This window comes from Haemaphysalis longicornis, unplaced genomic scaffold, assembly GCF_048455015.1.
Source record: "Haemaphysalis longicornis isolate Haplotype H1 unplaced genomic scaffold, Haemaphysalis longicornis Haplotype H1 scaffold_7, whole genome shotgun sequence".
Classification (NCBI taxonomy): domain Eukaryota; kingdom Metazoa; phylum Arthropoda; class Arachnida; order Ixodida; family Ixodidae; genus Haemaphysalis; species Haemaphysalis longicornis.
This window is the reverse complement of record NW_027526422.1, coordinates 46,134,020-46,151,666: the sequence shown is the minus strand read 5'-3', so window position 1 is coordinate 46,151,666 and position 17,647 is coordinate 46,134,020. Positions and strand designations below refer to the sequence as shown.

Here is a 17,647-nt window from a genome sequence, read left to right as displayed (position 1 = left end):
GAAGCCTTGTCGTAAGCGGCGCTCGATAAGCGAACCCAGATCGGAAGGGAAATAACAGTGCGAGGCGCAGGGGTGAAATGATGGATATCTCGCTCCTGCAGTGCGTGTTGCTTCGTTCTCGAAGGCCCAGTGGAGGTGCGTAACACGCTCGGCCATAACGTGTCCGCGGGTAGCTCCTCAATAACCACACTTACTTGGCGCGATGACAGCGGAGCTACCGAGCACCACTGCTATCCTGTGGTCGGCGCCGGTGACGTGGACGAGCGTTCGTCAGCAAACCAGGCTAGCGCCCGTTGGCGGCGGTGATTCTGTCGATAGGAGACCCTACAGAACTCGGGGTGGATGCTTGCGAATCTGAGTGGCCGGATCACCTTGAGGCGGCTTCATCCAATGTCTCCGTTTTTCAGTGCACGTATGTACTTCGTCCGGAGAGCATTTATGTACACCGAACCCGAATTCGCGGCGCAGGCAGCGAGATCGAAACATCAGTGATGTTCAGGTGTACCTCAGAAAAAAAAGGGGGGCAGGAGACTTGGAACCATGACAATAATATTGTTTGGCATGTTTTCCGCCCATCAGCCACGTGCCGTGATTAAGCGGCTGACCGGCTTTGGTTGGCGCGTGCTCTCACCCAACGGAAGTTTTTACTTCGTCGTTTCACAAGTACGACTTCGTTGGCGGTATATATAACGCCACATAAATTGAAGGGGCGCCAATTGGCGCGGGGGCACTCCGCCGCACTCCAGCAGAGTGGGGCTACATGTCCCGTGATCGCCCTTTTGGATTGCTGGCTGCATCGAAGCGAACTTTTGCGAAAGTACCGTCGTACTAAATGCATCGCAAGATTGGAAGAAGCCATTGAGCTGTGTCCCGAAACTACTTTTCGACATGTCAATGTAACGTCGTATTTGCTAGCTTAGGTGCGAAACCTAACGCTGACCACAACGAGTATTTAAACTGCTTCACTTGTTTCGCCTCGGAACGCTCAACTTTAGAAAGTTCACCAGACTAGCTTTGAATTCCCGTGCAGAAAACAGCGAGGGCAGCAATTGCGTCGCTTAATGGGAAATAAAGCTGTTATTTTAAAGATGGGGGCTACCTTGGACCACCTGAGCACGAAAAGTTTAGTTCATAGTCCATATACTCGATTTTACCACCCGGCCAGAATACCAGTGAGAGAGTGCTTGAACACGAAGTATGTCCAGGCGAGACCGTTCCGAACTAGTAAAACTGTCAACAGCCTTCAGCGCAAGGCAAACCTCTGGCATATTCGAGGCAAAATATAAACAAATAATCGAGAGTAGTCACCGTTCTTCTAACTAGGAATAAACCTTAGATTGGCTGTTACTGTAGCTAATGATGAGGGGAAAAAAACATCGCGTCAAAAACGTTGTCGAAGGAGGCGAGGCAAAAGCAAGCACCAAAACGAAAGATGTCGTCTGGAGCTGCTCCAAAACCAACTGAAAGAAGAGATGGTGCGTCATCATGGGTGGAGCGAGAAGGGAGAAGAAAAGCACGAGGGGTGGGTAGGGGATAGAGGAGAAAGCGTTACATGGCAGGGGTGGCAAAATACTACCATCTTTCGACTATATTTGCAGCGAACCAAGCAGATACAAGGCCAATTTTTTTATCGCTTCGTTGTTTATCTGCAGCAGATTAACGTTGTGTTTGCTTCGATGCTTGAATTTTTGTATGCAGTCGTAAAACTACCTGTATGAGGCTTAGGGGTGTTTTTTACGCTCGCAGTGGTTCATGTGGATTCATGCTTCATTGTTCCGAGTGCGCATTTCCTTACAAAACCAACTTTAGGTATGGCCGCACAGAAGGATATGCTCTATGTTCGGAACGTGAGTGGCAGGTGCTAGAGAGTGGAGAAGGTTTGTGCAATGCAAAGTGTCAAACCGAAATTATTTGCTGTTGTGGCTCAAATTCCACGGAGAGAAAATTTCACATATACCTGAAATGCAGCCAAACAGCTTCAAAGGAAAGCTATACAGCTTTACCAAAAACAGGCAAGAGACGATTGCACCGACCAGCTTTTGGAGATTGCAAGCGAATTCGTACCCCAAGCACCCTACTCCATGTCATTTACCCTACCCTCTATCCTGCCACATGTAATTCCCCGGACCTCCCTCCGAACCCCACCCCGTAATACGAACAGTGGATGGGCGCGGGCCCTGTGACACAGCAAGACTTGGTGAAGAGGTTCCGTGCAGCCAGCTGAAGCTAGGGCCTGCAGGACTAGGGTAGCGCCTAATGGCTCATATGATAAAAATTTATTCAATCAATTATAAACTTGGCAACTGAAGAAAAATTCATCCTGGTTCAGGGTTCGAGCCCAGCACCACCGCCTATTTAGGGCTGGGGCCATATATAACCAGGATGCTAGCATTTGTGCGCGAGAACGAATGAACTGATCAACAACTGATCAACAATGCAACGATGGAAGCAACAACTCACTCACTGGAATAACAGCGCAGCTGTATATACAGTATGCGGCTGCATTTAAGGTGAATGTCAAAGTTTCCCCGTCACAGAAACTTACTCCACCTTGGGATTTTCCTACAAATTGTTCGACTGATTGTTTAAGTTGCACCTCTCAATATGAGCTCACAAACACTAATACCAGAAGGCTGGACGCTGCAGCGCGGTCCTGAACTGAGGAAACCGACAACCTGGTTTCTTTTATTTAATAAAGTTTATTCGCTATCGCGATAAAACAGTTTCTTTCTACAGAAATTTTTCAAACACAAAACTTGGTTGTGAACACACATTCATGGTGTCGTTATAATGGCACCATGACTGTTTTTCTTGCCGCTAGAATAAAATTTCCCTCACACAAAACTTATTTCTCACTAGGCTGAAGCCTTTAGCTTCTGTTTAACTATTATACCTGGATTTATCTACCTACTAAGTTTTTGCAGTTCTTTCTTAATGGCATAGTATAACTGGCCTTACTTTCTTACCTAAATCGGCACGTATTCAATGCCTGTCAAATTGGCCACGCAACGCCCAGCTGTGTGCTCGTCACCCGCATAGGTTACTCAGGCTTGAATTAAAACATGTGTTCTCGATGAGATTGGAATTTTTTAGAAAGAACTACGCTCCAACATAAATACACTCGTATCATACGCCGCGGCATTTCCTCCGCTCATCCTGACTGCGCGTGTCAATTTGTTAAACAGATTTGTAGTCTGCAGTTTCGTCACTTTATTTTTGGAGCACAAATTAAAGTTTAACCAGCGCAGAACACTTTAGTCTGCATGACTTTACGACCATATCTACCAGAACAGTATGAACAAAAACACCCAAAACCCCCAAAAAAGAAAAAAAAAGTGACGCGAAGGGGCGCCTGTAAGTGTTTTCGCATTTAGTAGAAATCTGCTACGTTCCCGACTTATTTCCCCATCAGAGCGCGGCGAAAGCTAGCTTCGCCTTTATCATCCACGCCTTCTTCGGCGGCGAACATGCAAATCGACGCGAGGCTCGGTGCAGCGCGCCTCGGTCGTGCACTGGCGGGCCGACCTCGCATTGCGCGATCCGCGTGCACGATCTAGGCGCTGCAGCGCCGTTTCCTACAGCCGAGAGATGTGGCTCGAATTTTTTGTCGCATCAAGAGAGAAAACACAAGCTGTGTACCCGCATACGCGCTTCGGTTGGAGCATTTTTGCGTCTCTTTTCTTATTGTCTGGTGTGCAAGATTCAGAGTGGAGTCTTCCCGAAGGGCCGTGGGATAACAAGGACATACCCGCCCGACAGAATGGCTTCCTGGCGCCGCTTTTGTATGCGCGGAGGCAGCCTGGGCGTGGCGTATCTCTGCGGACGAATGGAAGACCACGGATTCCTTATCAGCGCGTTCTACAAGGCCGCCGCTCGTATCGTGGCCATCACGCTGAGCCTGGGTGCCTGCCTGGTGAGCGCTAGCAGAGGCGAGTGCTAGAGAATCCCCCCGCTAGCGCAACAGCGCGGAGCTTTCCATAACTGCGACAAGTGCGTTTCCGTGGTTGCTAGGATGGCAAAAGTTGAGCTAGGAAGAGGAGAAACATGGAAGCATCGAAGAACATTCGCCGTGTTCACTCGTTGTTGACACACTTTTACCCCCTCCCCCCACACAGAATGCGGAACTGCACGGGTCATAAATAAGTGAATAGGTAGCGTGGTTTCTCTGCCGGCTTACCTATTAATACATTCAGCATTCTTACTGTGGCGATAAACAACAAAAAAAAAATTCCGGCATCTAAGTCTGTTTACGTGATTCGAAGACGAAAGCCTGGAGTACCATTATGACAGGTACCTTTTATGCACACGTCCACCCATAAACACAGCGGCCACGCTATTTTACAATCGTTAATCTACTTTAATTCCTACCTTGCTTTACCGTACTAATTCTTACTATCGATCACTAATAAACCATTATTTCATATTATTCAACCTCACTAATCGTTACTATCAATCATTGATGAACTCGTCATTACCTGTAATCACGTGTCGTTAATTGTGTCCCGACACATAATCATCAATCGATATGCACCATACTATATCTTGTTCCTTCTCTGGCAAGGTGCCAAGTTTTTACAACGGCGGCCATTGCGGTACGTACCCTTCGAGTTGACGACGACGGTCACTTTTCGCGCACAAAGTTTACTCCAATCCGATCGCGTTTGGTGAGACGTATAATAAGGCGTTCGCCTTAATAAAAACACTATTCTAGTCCCGCAGCGTCACCGCTTTGCGGAGTTCAACTGTTGCCGTTTATCGAACCAGAGGACGCTGCAAGATCCAGGCGGCTGTCGAACGCCTCCAGCGGGCCACGCGCCGTGGAGGTAATTTTGCTCCTGGCCTTGGCTTGAGTCGTTACGTAGCCGCCGCAGTGGTGACTTTCGGACGTCGCGTTCGTTAGACTCTGTGAGCCAGAATGGACCCGCCCTTCGACACGCCTCTCTCCACCGCGTCTCCGCCAGCGCTTGCGACATTTGCTTTTTACCTTTTCGCACAAAAAACCCGCACGTCGAGCCAACTACGCTAACGTCGGCGTCGTGGCGACAAGCCGCTCAACCTTAACATACGTCCGCAAGACATGTCAACGAGATTTGCGGTTACCCGTGAATATCAATACACCATCCTGGTCACAACATATCCCAAATCTTAGCGGTGGGCCACCCAACCACCCATTCTTGTATGCAGCAGCTACAGCTCAGCAAGACATACAAACAAAGCAAATACGAGCCGCAATTCAGCTGAGCACCTTGCATCGGGGCACACTAAATCAATGATCAAAGGCAGGAAACTGGAGACGTCGATCTCTCAACGTTGGCAGTCCATTCTCAACGCCCTGGGCTCGTACACTAAAGAATTTCACGACAGACAGAACAAAACATGTCCCGTCCTGACGGTGCATTCAGGTAGTTCACAAGCCAATATGGCAGTATGCGTAGCGACCGTTTGGTAGAGATAGGAATGGACGCCTGCAAGAAGAGTATCCGCGAAAGCACAGCCGCGTCACAAAGTAGGGCAAAGCGAGGGGAAAAAATTCACGCATCTCCACGAAGTGAATCATGACGAGTGGGCGAGCACTGGGGATCGTTCTTACCGTAAATCACCCGTGCCATTGCCCACTCTCACATGTAGATGAGTGACAACGCGTGTGTACAGTATATACAACTCCAATCCAATCCAATCCGATACAATACGATTTAATTTAATCCAATCCAATCCAAATCAAATACAATCCATTTCAACCCAAATCCAAATCCAATCCAATTCATTTCAATCTAATCCAATGCTCCTCGCGCATGCGCAACACTGTGTACACGGACGCCAAGGGACAAGCCACGGACAAAGCGAGGCCTTAAGGTGCTTCGCACCTAAAAGGCAGAGGTTGGAGGTGTTAGCATTGACTACATACTCTGGAAGATCCCCAATCATAGCATACGCGAGTAATATGATAATTCGATCACGACTCTCACTTATTACGACTTCGGGAAAAGAGAAACCTATTCGTAAAAAAATGTCCATTTCTTTACGGAGCAGGCAAAATTCTTCCTCCAGAGGAAGCGCTCCCGTCTACTCCGTACCCGCCTAAACCGCATTAATCCAGAGGCACGCTGGCTGTACGGCTCCTTGGGTACGACGCAGGTACGGCTCCGCGGGCTCATGGGAGCGCCTTTGCCCCAACCGCTGACTGTCAACAAAATTTGCTGGATAACAGCGGAGGAGAGAAGGGCGGGGAAGCCCGTTGGCGGGGATTCCCCGTTCGGAGCATCGACGCTCCGAAAAACCTTTTCTGTCGCATCCAGACAACCCGACCTACCCTTCTCACGGAACTGCCGCTCTCACGTGGGACGAACAATTCACGGGCTTAGTATATACACGGCAGTTACTACCAACAACGAAAACACATCCCGGGGAGTGGGCGAAATTACGTACATGGGCAACAGAAACATTTCTGACTAAGAAAAGGACGCTCTCCTCTGGCGCATTTTTCGTCCCTGGGAGACAGGAATGTTGCCCCTGAACCATGAGTACTTACCTCAAATACAGCTACCTTCGCCACAAAAGTCAGGAAGGGCACGGTCAGCTTTTCAAACGAGACGCTAATACCTATGTCGATGCCAGACCCACTTTGAAGCCCAGCAGCACCAAAATTTTCTGAATCACGATGCACAATACAATGACGCCTAAAAGCTATCATCCAGCGGACAACGTAATCAACCACTAGAAAATAATTTAACACGTTATCCGCAGAATCACCAATCGTATGCGGGGGGACAAAGAAAAAGGCATTCGCCCCATTGCTACACCCCTTACCAACCATAATGCATACCTTGTAGATACCTATACCAGCCCCACCCCACCATACCTATACCAGTAAGCTCACAGCTGCCCTGAAAAAGAATCACTGAATAGCTTCGAAAGGACTACAAACGGTATTAAACGTGGGAAGCTCAATCCAGGAGCTCATTGAGATGCATGAGACCAATCCTACGAATCGGATCAAATGCTCGAAACAGGGCAGAGCTTACCTGCTCTCCTTGAATATTACGGCAACGATATCAACGGCCAAGCAGGGAAAGCGGAAAACGATCTCTACAGCGCCACTACCACGTGGTGCAATACATCATGGAACCTATTGTCAGTCGCATGACTTCGTGAAGCTCGAGTTATATATCTTATGCGACGCACCGCCGCATACCCCGAAGAAAGATCTACGCGGCGAGGCCATCCGCGATCGAGGACGCGCTGTCCTCGCGTCCATGCTCCTTGTGCCCTCCGCCTCAACCTGTGTCGGGCATTTCAGGACAATCACCCTTGCGCAAGACTCTGTGGGCGAACCTCCCCCGACGCACGTGCTCGAGATGTGGGCCACTGACCACGCCCGGCTGCAAACTGGCCGCCATCGATTGACTCGGTACGACTTACAAAGGGCCTTCCGACAAGCCTTCCGACACGGTAGCCGGCCGCACCCACACATTTATATAAAAACAGCGTTGCCACAGCCACCGTACACCCGAGGCCACGGAAGGTCGAGTCCCCTTCGACCCGGGCCTCCGGGGGATGGTAGTCTTGGTGCAGGCAGGCCTGCTAGCCCGAGCGATTCGAGGATCTGCTGTTCCGTCGGTCAGTGATCGTACCTGGACTAGTCCACCGACGAAACGCAAGGGCAGCTCCGCATGTATCTGAGTGACGGTCTTCGCGAAGCCAGACGTATCATCCTTCTGCCTTTCGCACCCAGAGTACCCAGTGAGGCTCAATGATCAGGATGACACTCTTCTCACCCCTCTTCGCCTCTATCGAACAGGTGCAGTGCCAGACGTCACAACCCTGGGTCCCAACATAGTCTTCGGGACTACCCCAAAGCCAGTGCCCGTGCATTTTCCCCTCTCAGTCCGGGTAGCATGCAGTAGTAATACGCGTGCAGAGGAACATCAACGTTCCTGTTCATGTAGGCTACTGTCATCGGACCGGTAATTCCACCGTCCTTTCGGCGGCCATCGAAAATCCGCAACATGGTAAAGCTTGTTTGTTCGTTTGCTTGAAATATTTATTTAGAGTAGTTCTCTTATAACGTTTTGTCTCTCTCTAGCCCCGCTGCAGTGTTGCATGCGTTTCGTCTTGCTCTTGGCGTCTCTTGAAAGCGCTGAAAACTGTTCAGGCTGATTAAGCACCTTTCCATCAATCTTTGTTAACTCCTCGTTACCTCGTGATACAACGACCGCCAACGTTGGTGCATGTACGCATAGTAATGCGCCGAGTTGATTTGCATGCAAGATTGCGAAGTGCAGACACTAGTCTCGAGAAATAGGATAATTTATACTTGGGCTTCGCGACTAACTGGCCTTGTGCTGCTTTAAAGGAATTATTCTCGGCCCCACCCTTTTTCATGCAGACTTTCTACCACCATACGAAATCACGGAGCTGGATTCTCGAAAATAGCTTCGAGTTGATAGGGCGGTTGTGCCGCCAATACCAAAAAACTCACTTTTTTTTTTGTGGTAGCATAACTTATTTCGAGATGATGTTAAACGCGCTTAGACGTTTTTGGCCGCACCGACTTCTTTTTGAAGCAAGAGCAACCTTGGTGTTCCGAGTAAAAGGGAATATCGGTCTATCGTTCAGCCCACACTCGACACGAAGCGGAACAACAATAAAGCGGGTAGTTCGCGTTGCCTTACGTGAGCTCCTGTGTACCGTCTAATGAAATGATTACGGAGGGCTTCCCTGTTATACAGTCAAACCTGGATATAACGATGTTGAAAAAAATCGCATTTTTTTTCGTTACATCCAGGTTTTCGTTACATTCAGGTTTCGAGTTAAAGCTCGCTTGAATGAAGAAGAAAAGAAACCAATCAGCTAGACATCAGCGATGCTGAACTCACCCTTGTTCAAGGCTATAGTATTTTACACTGATAAACTGCGTGATTAGCGTGTGCTGCTACTACACGGTCTCCGATTTCACAAACGTAAATAAGTATCACTTTTGCTTTTTGATACTTTTCGGTGCCTTAACGTGTTTCAAGAACCAAATTTATGCTGAAAGAACGCCTTTTCGTGAACTTGATGCTCTTTTCTGCACTCAAAATTGTTGAGGTTATGCCAGCTGGGACACTGTACCGGGTGGTGGTGACGTTCTTCTTTCTCGCCGGCAGAGACGACATCTAAAATTGCGAGCTTGTCTTGAAAAGACAAACCTTTTATTTTTCAGGCAGCATAACTGGTCATCCACGGGCCCATACCCCATATATCAGTGGAGGCGACACGTCGACAAGCAGGCCAAGCACCTAACCGACACGACACTCACACGTGGAAATTAACACACGGGAGATTGCGGTGCGGGCACTCCTTTCGCTCGGCGTTTTTTTCTGCGCGCACTCGCAACGCAGTTGCCGCCCTCCCCTATTCGAAAACTCTACCTCCTATCATATATTTAAATTTTCTCCTAACAGTTCCCGCTATCCCCTCCTTTATGTCCCCTTCCCCAACCCCCCACGGGCCTGATGCACCCCACGCCAGGCAGTTTCGGGCCCTTCCCCCACCCCCTCTTCCCCCCTCAAAACCTATTAGCTTAGCTAGTGCATTTCGCCAGCCGGTTTTTCAGAAAAAGTGCAAAAAAACATTGACTCATCAGCGTAGCGAATTCGTCACATCCAGGTTAACCGTCGCTAGCCATTCGTTACATACAGGTCGCAAACACAGGGGCTTCAGTGAAGGTGGAAATAGGGAAATTAAAATTTTCGTTAAATCCAGGAATTCGTAACATAGAGGTTCGCTAAATCCGGGTTTAACTGCAGCTGTTTTTCGATGAATTTCACTTGTCGATCTGCAACTTTCGGTATCATGGTCACTCGCGGCGACTGCTTCCGTTTCTGCTATAGAATTGATTGCGTTTCGCTGGGCCGTTCACTATTCCTTGCTGCTCTGGGGACATTTGACGGACTTCGCAGATTGACCAGTGGAATTTGGCGTTACGTTACTGTGGGTTGCTTCAGATCAGTTCTATCTCTCGGATAACGGGTGTTTATAAGCCACGGTATGCGTACTCAATAAACTTGTAAATCAATGCGTCCGGATTACTCCAAACACCGCATAAACATGCAAGTCACGCCGTGGATATAAAGTATTCCAACGTAGCCATTACCTCGATCTGGCAACATCCTTACCCTAGTCTGCATGCGCACGTGCGCTGAACGACACGACCAGGTGGAAAGAAAAATCCCGTAATGTGCGCTCGGCTATTAATTTTAGGATAATTGATTCAGTGCTAGAGCGTTGCTTCTAGCCTATTTTAACGTTATTTATCACGACGCGGTTGACACGAGCGCAATTAATCAAAACGGAGGTGATCCATAGAGCGAGTCGCTGCGGCGCTCCGGGCGGCGTCCGTGAGTAGAGCGATTACTGCGAGCACCGGTTGTGCTCGTCGAGGGTGACGTCTAGTGAACACCTACCATATGGTGGAGAATACAAAAAAATGAAGCTAAATGTGAATTCATTGTCACGTGTCTTGCGTTTGATCTTTGCCAGTATAATTGTCGCAGCATAACGGCAAATAACTTGCTCTTACTGAACATTCGAAGTTTGTTATCAAACTAGGCTTATTTAAAAATCTCTCAGTTCTTGTTATCTTCTAGAATTTACTTTTTGAAAATTGAGAGGACGGAGACGATATCTTCGGCCACATGTCTTCACAGCCCTGCTTATGCATTGACCCTTATCATTTACGTAAAAAAAAGCGTGAAAAGGAGGGTTGGAAGACACAAACTCGGTAGTAGAATGACACCTAGTACAAATTTAAATGCATTTGCCTGAATACTCAACGAGTTCGCTTTACCAGCATAAAGACAACTTGACAACGACAGTTTGCGCGGTTATGGATGTCTGAGCTTATCTCATGCCGTCCTTGTTCTGCTCTACCTGAGAAGGCATCAGCATTTAAAACGTTATCATGTCCCCGGATCAGTGCTGCCACGAAATATTTTACTGCGCGCTTAAGCGTAGAGATGTAGCACGGATGGTGCCGGAAAGGGCTTCACAACTGCCTTCACGCCACGTTCTCTCCTAAAATCTGCAAGGAGCACTGTTCCGTTTGTTAAACCTTTGTCTAGTCTATGGCGCTTCTTTATACGGTACCTGAGAATTTGCCATTTACTGGCTGCATTGCTTGAACCTTTACTTTCCCCTTTAGGGCGTCGTGCAGGGCGCCCCTCGCGTTGCTGCAAAGATCGGGAAAAAAGATCTGCGGCCTTCGATAGTGTCCTCGGCGCTGCGCCCGATCGTCATGGGTTCTCCCCGAGCGTTGGCGACGAACGGAAACATTGTCACGAAAACAAAATATCCAGACCATTGAGAGCAGTGGATAGCGCCGAGCGAGGAAGCGGAGGGCGCTGCCTGAAGCGCGATTCTCTCGCAGGTCCGCATTCATTATTCATCAAGCAACGCGCGCGCGGAGTCGCACTCACCGTAGCCGAGCGGGGAAGATCCGGATTCTTAAACGGGGGATTTTCTCCGAAGTGACCGAGAACCGGCTCTCGCCGAAGACGCCGTTGTCCCCTGCAGCAGGCCGCGCAACGGTACACAGGTCGGGCTCGACAATAATCCCAGTGGCGTAGTCCCTCGGAAGCAGAACGAACCAGGCTGCGGCAACGCTTCGGTCTCGGTCTTCGCGCGACTGCCGCTCAACCCACTTTGAGCACTCCCGAGAGCCGGCCGGAGAGAGTGAGCTGTTTCAAGGTCGTCTTACTAGGACACGTTTCCAGATTTGCACTTGATGCGCCCTCCCCCGCTCTTTCCTTTATCTCGATGATCCTTATTAAGGCCCCCGGCGCCAGAATTATTAGCGCGCGGTTTTCTGGATGAACGGTCTCGAAGAGGAGCGTCTTTTCCAAGTGCCACGTTCCGGGATGATGTGCACTGGGTCAGAGAACCAAACCGACACGGCTTTGAAGGTCGTCACCAACTGCTCAGTAACACACGGATTTTCAGCACAACACAAAAAGTGGTGAGGAGAGCAGATGGAAACTACAGAGCGCACTTCGTTTCTTCCGAATGCTTGCTTGGAGCTTGTACGGAAAAGACACGCACTTGAAGACGGCTTTTGTCCGGTCGCGCCTGAACACGGGCGGTTCTTCACCCTCTTGCGTCAGAGCGTTCAGCGACAACCTCGGTCAACCACTCGACGAGAGGATTGTGCGCGGCAATTTCGAAAGGGCGCGATGACGTCCGGCCGGCCGTATGCAGCTGGAATACGGCGCGTCGCGGCGGCCCGGCTCGTGCGGCGACGTAACAGCTGACTGCGAGCGACCGATGCACGGCGACTGCACCAAGTTGTGGCGAGGGGTGGGCCGCCCTAATTTTTTTTCTTTTCCTCTCCAAGGAGGACCTCGGGGGTAAGAAGGAGGAGCGGCCGAGAGAAGGCCGCCGGAGATCGAGGCCTTCGAGGAGGAAGGAACGCCGCCGCCGGTGCTGCACGGCCAAGAAGGATCCTCTGTTTGTACCTCCTCCTCGCAACTGTTTTGTTCTCTTTGCATCTCGGAATTTTGTCCCTTTCGTCCATCGCACCCTTCCCAGTGCACGTCAGCTCCACGTGCAGCGAAGGTGGATCGAAGTCAAACCGGTTGCCCGAGAAACACCTCCGCGCCGCGCCTGCTCGCACGGCATGGCTCGTCCCGTATGGCGTCCGGAACGCCCGGCATCTCCAAAGGTGTTTCCGCACCACCGGTAACACGCAGACATTCGCGTTATCTCCCCTAAACTCAAATAAGAAATTTACTTTATGGTTGCGAACCACGGATGATACTGAACTATAGGAGGCACGTTTATGGTAGCACACTGCAGACGTCCGTCGCATCTCCGATGGCCCAGTCTCGCATTCTGTGGCGTACCTTATACTGCTGCCATATACAGTCGTTCACAGACTTAGCTGGAACATTAGATTCGACCTCACCGTAGAATATCTCAAAACTTTTGCTGAAAAGCTGTTCAAAAGAACGTGGAGAACTTTTACTTTATGGCAAGACCCGGGGAGACGATAAGTAGGTAAAGCGTTGCTCCACTAAAGACTGTGCACGACTGTTCTCGCGGAACGGCTGCGCACCTGTCAACCTCACTCCCCCCTAGCGGTCCTGTCCTCCACGGCAGACGGCCAAAGATCGACGCTCAGATGCCGAAGTTGATTCTTCAACAAATAGCATTAGTAACTGATGCTTTGAGGCGAGACAATATCCCACAAATTGAACAATTTACCCCCCCCCCCCCCCCAAAAAAAAGAAAGGACTTCCGGCTACAAATGACCATTACCTGTGGAACAGAGAAAATAAAATGGCCGCGTATCTGCTCGCTTCGCTTCAATTGTCGCAGAAGGACGGTAATCTTCAGCCGCCCCTGCCACGTGACTGCCTCTCTTTTTTCCCTCGCGCATCTGTCAAACTCTTCCCCTCCCGTTTCTCTCCTGCCGCCCTAAGCACAGAGGAGATTTGATAAAGTCAATTCAATTTTCCCGCGTTCCACTGCCCGCGCGTCATCTACTTGAACCTTTCGTTACTGTCGCACTTGGAACGCTGTCACGTGGTCCAGACTCGTCGCGTGCTCTCGTTGTATTTTTGGGTCAAAATATTGCCTTCAAAGGGCGCCTTTGTATTTGAAAAATCATGCGGTTATGTATGTATTTCGTTAAAATAACATTGCGAATAGCACTTATGTATTAATGTCTTGCCTCAAATATGCCATAGGTGTTCTTTTTCCTGGGCAATCTTGACAAGTACGAAGTGTGTTTCCAGATTTAGAGGATCGGGAAAGTTTGCCTATATAAACCTATATCAAGTATTCCTTCATCTTTTGGCCGGAAGGCTGAATCGAGGAACAGACAGACAAACGGACAAACATACAGACAGACAGTTTACAAAGGTCAATCGTCTTCAAAACTAGTGCTTTAAAGTCACTTTACTGAGATTCTCAGGTGGAACTTGGGGTTGTGTTCACCAGAACAAGCGCGCTGGAAGGTGCCCTTCCTACCCTCCCGTAGCCTTGCTCAGCTCGGCAGCTGACATCCAGCTACAAGTAATCCGGATGGCCGAAGCCGCCGCCAGGGACCAAGGACTCCTGGCTGATGGTTGAGGGGGAGTGGGCGGGGACACCCGCCTCTTCTACTCCCAACCCCTTACCGGGCAACAATAAATTTTTTTCCTCCTCCGCTTCCCGTGGAATATTACCCAAAGATCTGGCGACCACGCTCTTCCAGTGATGACAAGCGAAGCTCCAGAGCACATACCTAAGATCTTATGAAGGCTTTCTTTAGAGCGTTGATTTTGGTACAGGGCATAGATGAGGATGTACGAGCGTTGATGACGAAAGTTGTCCATATGAACATGAAAATGTTCGCTTCGCGGATGAAGTCTAGGTGGGAACGATGATGGGGCCCATGTATCCATGCGATGTATGCGGTCGCGTCGTCTGCGCGGAGGCCCGTCGCCGCAACATCAAGGGTTTTCGGATTGAATGTTTGATGAGTTCTTTTAAGGTCGAAATATCATCAACGCTTTCCGTTGAAACCGCGAAGTAATGTTTGCGGGACATTAAACACGACCACATTCCCTCTGCGATTTCGCATATTTCTGAACTCACTAGTCGAATGAAAGTGGTATACTATCACACTTTTACGCTATAGTGGACAAACACGGAACTTTTAGAGCCTGCACCATTGCGGTTTTATCGAACCTAATAACATCTACGCGAAATGGCTTCGGACGCGGCGCTGACATGTTATTTGCGTTGCAACTGAGACTGTTAATTATACACGGTGCTGGCTGATATGAAGCCCCGCAGGGTTATGGATGAATTGTATCAGTCAAATTCTGTGGAACTTGTTTCAGGGTGCCTGTCGTAAAACATAAGTTACAGCCGTCTTGCGGAACCATGCTCCTTCCGTTGAAGCCCAGGAAACTCATTACGTACGTTTATAGAGTGGCCCTATGGCTGTCAAACCTGCAATAATGATTACTCAGATGTGCGCGCTGAAACGCGAGTTTCGCTGTAGTAACTCTTTCTTTCGCTGCAGTAACTCAGCAACACGTTTTTGAAAGTGCACGTGTACCGAGAAGCTCTCCACGGAGAGCTTCGCAGTAAATTTAAACAAGGAGCTCAAAGTGGGTGTCAGTTGATGCCCCTCGGGGGCCCGTTTTACTTACTGCACGAGATGAGAGAGACCACTTCGCCTATAATTCGTATCGTGAAAGCCATTTTTCAACAACAAAAGCAATAAGCGGGATCCTTTATATAGCGCAGAATAAAAAATGGCCGCGCATATCTGCTCCTTTCGTTGCAAATGTCACCGAAATGCGATAGTCGACTGGCGCCTCTGCCAAGTAAAGGCCTGCCTTCTCTTTCTCGCTCACCTTCTCTCCCGTCTCGTTCCTCCCAAGATAACACGCTAGAGGTTTGCTCAAGTCAATTTAAATTTACCGCGTTCCACTTCTCCGGGTCGGGTGTTTCGATCCCAGCGCTGCCGTACGGCGGAGACGTGCGTGAATTGAGGCACCCTACTACAACGTTTATAGATCCACGTTGCCCTACTCCACGAGCGTTCCAAGCGGAACGTGCATCCCATCTAGTTGAACCTTTCGTTGCTATTGCCGTTTGATTTCTTAAATGCCGCCAGGTCGTAGCGCTGGCAACAGCAGGCGACGGTTCTCTGCCGTTGATGTAGTATTTCATTTGCTATCGCAGAAACCAAGCATCCATACATTTTTTTTAATAAAGAAACACTGCAAATATTACTCATGTATTGATTTCCTGCCTTATATTTGCGTAATGTCTTGTTCGTGTTCAACAATGTTGACAAGTATGAACATTGACACCGCACTTAGACGTTTAGATTTGGCTGTGAGTATATAAGACTACTGCGCAATTTACGCTTCGCTTTGGCCGGGTGGCTGAATCGAGTGACAGACAGACAGACAGACCCAAAATTTTCCCGTTCATGTAGCCCAAGAAAGAGAGAGAGAGAGAGAGACAGAGAGACAAAACTTTTATTGCCGCAAGGGCTAATTCTGGGGAGGGGTGGTGATCGAGGGAGGAAGGTCCCCGGTGACTTTGGCAGCCCGGGCGACGATGGCATCTTGCACCGCCGAATCCGAGCTGCCCAACGCCCTCGCCCAGTGCTCACCGTCTCGATATGGGGGGAATGGGTTGTGGGGGCATTGCCAGAGGAGGTGATCCATGGTTTGGACCACCCCACAAGCGGGGCAGTGAGGTTAAGGGTATAGACCGGGGTACAAGCGGTGGAGGCGGGACAGGCAAGGAAGGGTGTACGTTTGCACTAAGCGCCATAGGCGTTCTTCGGTGTGAGAGAGTGCCGGGTGTGAAGAAAGACTATCGTCTTTAATAATGAAGATGGGCCGGCGCGCATGTCAATTAACGCATGGTGGTGCGATCTCACAGTATCTGCGGTCCGTGATCACTTTCACGCTCCTTCTCGGAGCGTCAAAAAATAAGAGGGCACGTGCGCTATAGACACTGCTAAAATTCATGAATTTTTTCAATATGTCGAAGTTATATTTCATTGATACCGTATCCTGTGTTTGAGATCTTCGCGTGATCTTTCGAGATCTTCGCGTTCGAGATCTTTTTTTTTTTTATTCCTCTTGACCTCCTGTTGCATTTATAGAGACGAGGAAGGAAGAAAGAAAAGATGAATATAAAAAGAAAGGGCTGAAAGAACGAGAAAAGGGGGGAAATATGAAGGGGGGTGTAAGTAGAAAACAAACCACGGGCAAAAAATTACACCATCTTCCCGAGGGGAACCCTGAGGTGATGCGAAGCATCGTGGAGTTCCCTTTATTTTCACTTGCGTTGGTTACCCACATCGCGTGAACGTTGTTGGAAACTCCGCGATGCTTCGCATCACCTCAGGGTTCCCCTCTGACAAACGGCTATGTTAACTGGTTGGCTGATGCTGGCTGAACTTGCGTCAGCCAATCCGCTAGCAGGACTGTCGGTACTCATCAGACGCCGGAGCGAGACCCATCCGACGAAGCAGCTGAGGCAGCGGCGCGTGCACGCGGTTATATATAGCGCTGGCGTTGAGAGGAGGAAGGAGGGAGTGGCGCGCATGCGCGTGCTATCGCGCAGCTGGCGTGGAGAGGGGGATGAGGAGGAGAGGTGCGGACGCCAACGGACGACGTACAATGGACAACGAGCATGCTTTGCATCTAAAATAAGCCGACCAAAGAAGTGAAATAAGGTATTTGTAGCAAAAGATGGGCAACGCCTGTGGCGCGTTGTCCGTCATTATTTGCCCTGCAATGCAGTGCAAATAATGATCAAAACGCGTTTATTTTGAGTTATATGCACCTATGCACCTCCCGGGGTACTCCGTAGAACTCCTAAGTTTCGGTTTCGCTTTTTCTTTTCGGCGGTTCTTTTCGGGCTACGGTGAATATACGGTCCAAAAGTGGGCACCACGGGACGTCCGGGGTGGCGGGGTTACGGTGCGGCGGTCTTACAGTGTGGCCAGGGATCAGTATTTATTCGCGCCGACTGGGATGCGCCCATGACGTATCACCCATTTTTCAAGGTGAACGAACAAGATTGCGCATAAACACACCCTTTCTGTTGGTGAGCCGGGATAAAAGCTCATCAAAAAACGATATCAAGC

General features: G+C 49.5%; 1 protein-coding gene across 1 annotated transcript in view; it reads right to left on the bottom strand.

The window, feature by feature from the left end:
* LOC144145482 (carboxypeptidase D-like) overlaps positions 1-12,185 on the bottom strand; it is a 114,342-nt gene extending 102,157 nt beyond the window's left edge. Inside the window, exon 1 of the mRNA XM_077677121.1 lies at positions 11,457-12,185. The gene's annotated coding sequence lies outside the window, so the exon portion shown is untranslated. The remainder of the gene's footprint in view (positions 1-11,456) is intronic.
* Positions 12,186-17,647: the final 5,462 nt, after the last annotated feature.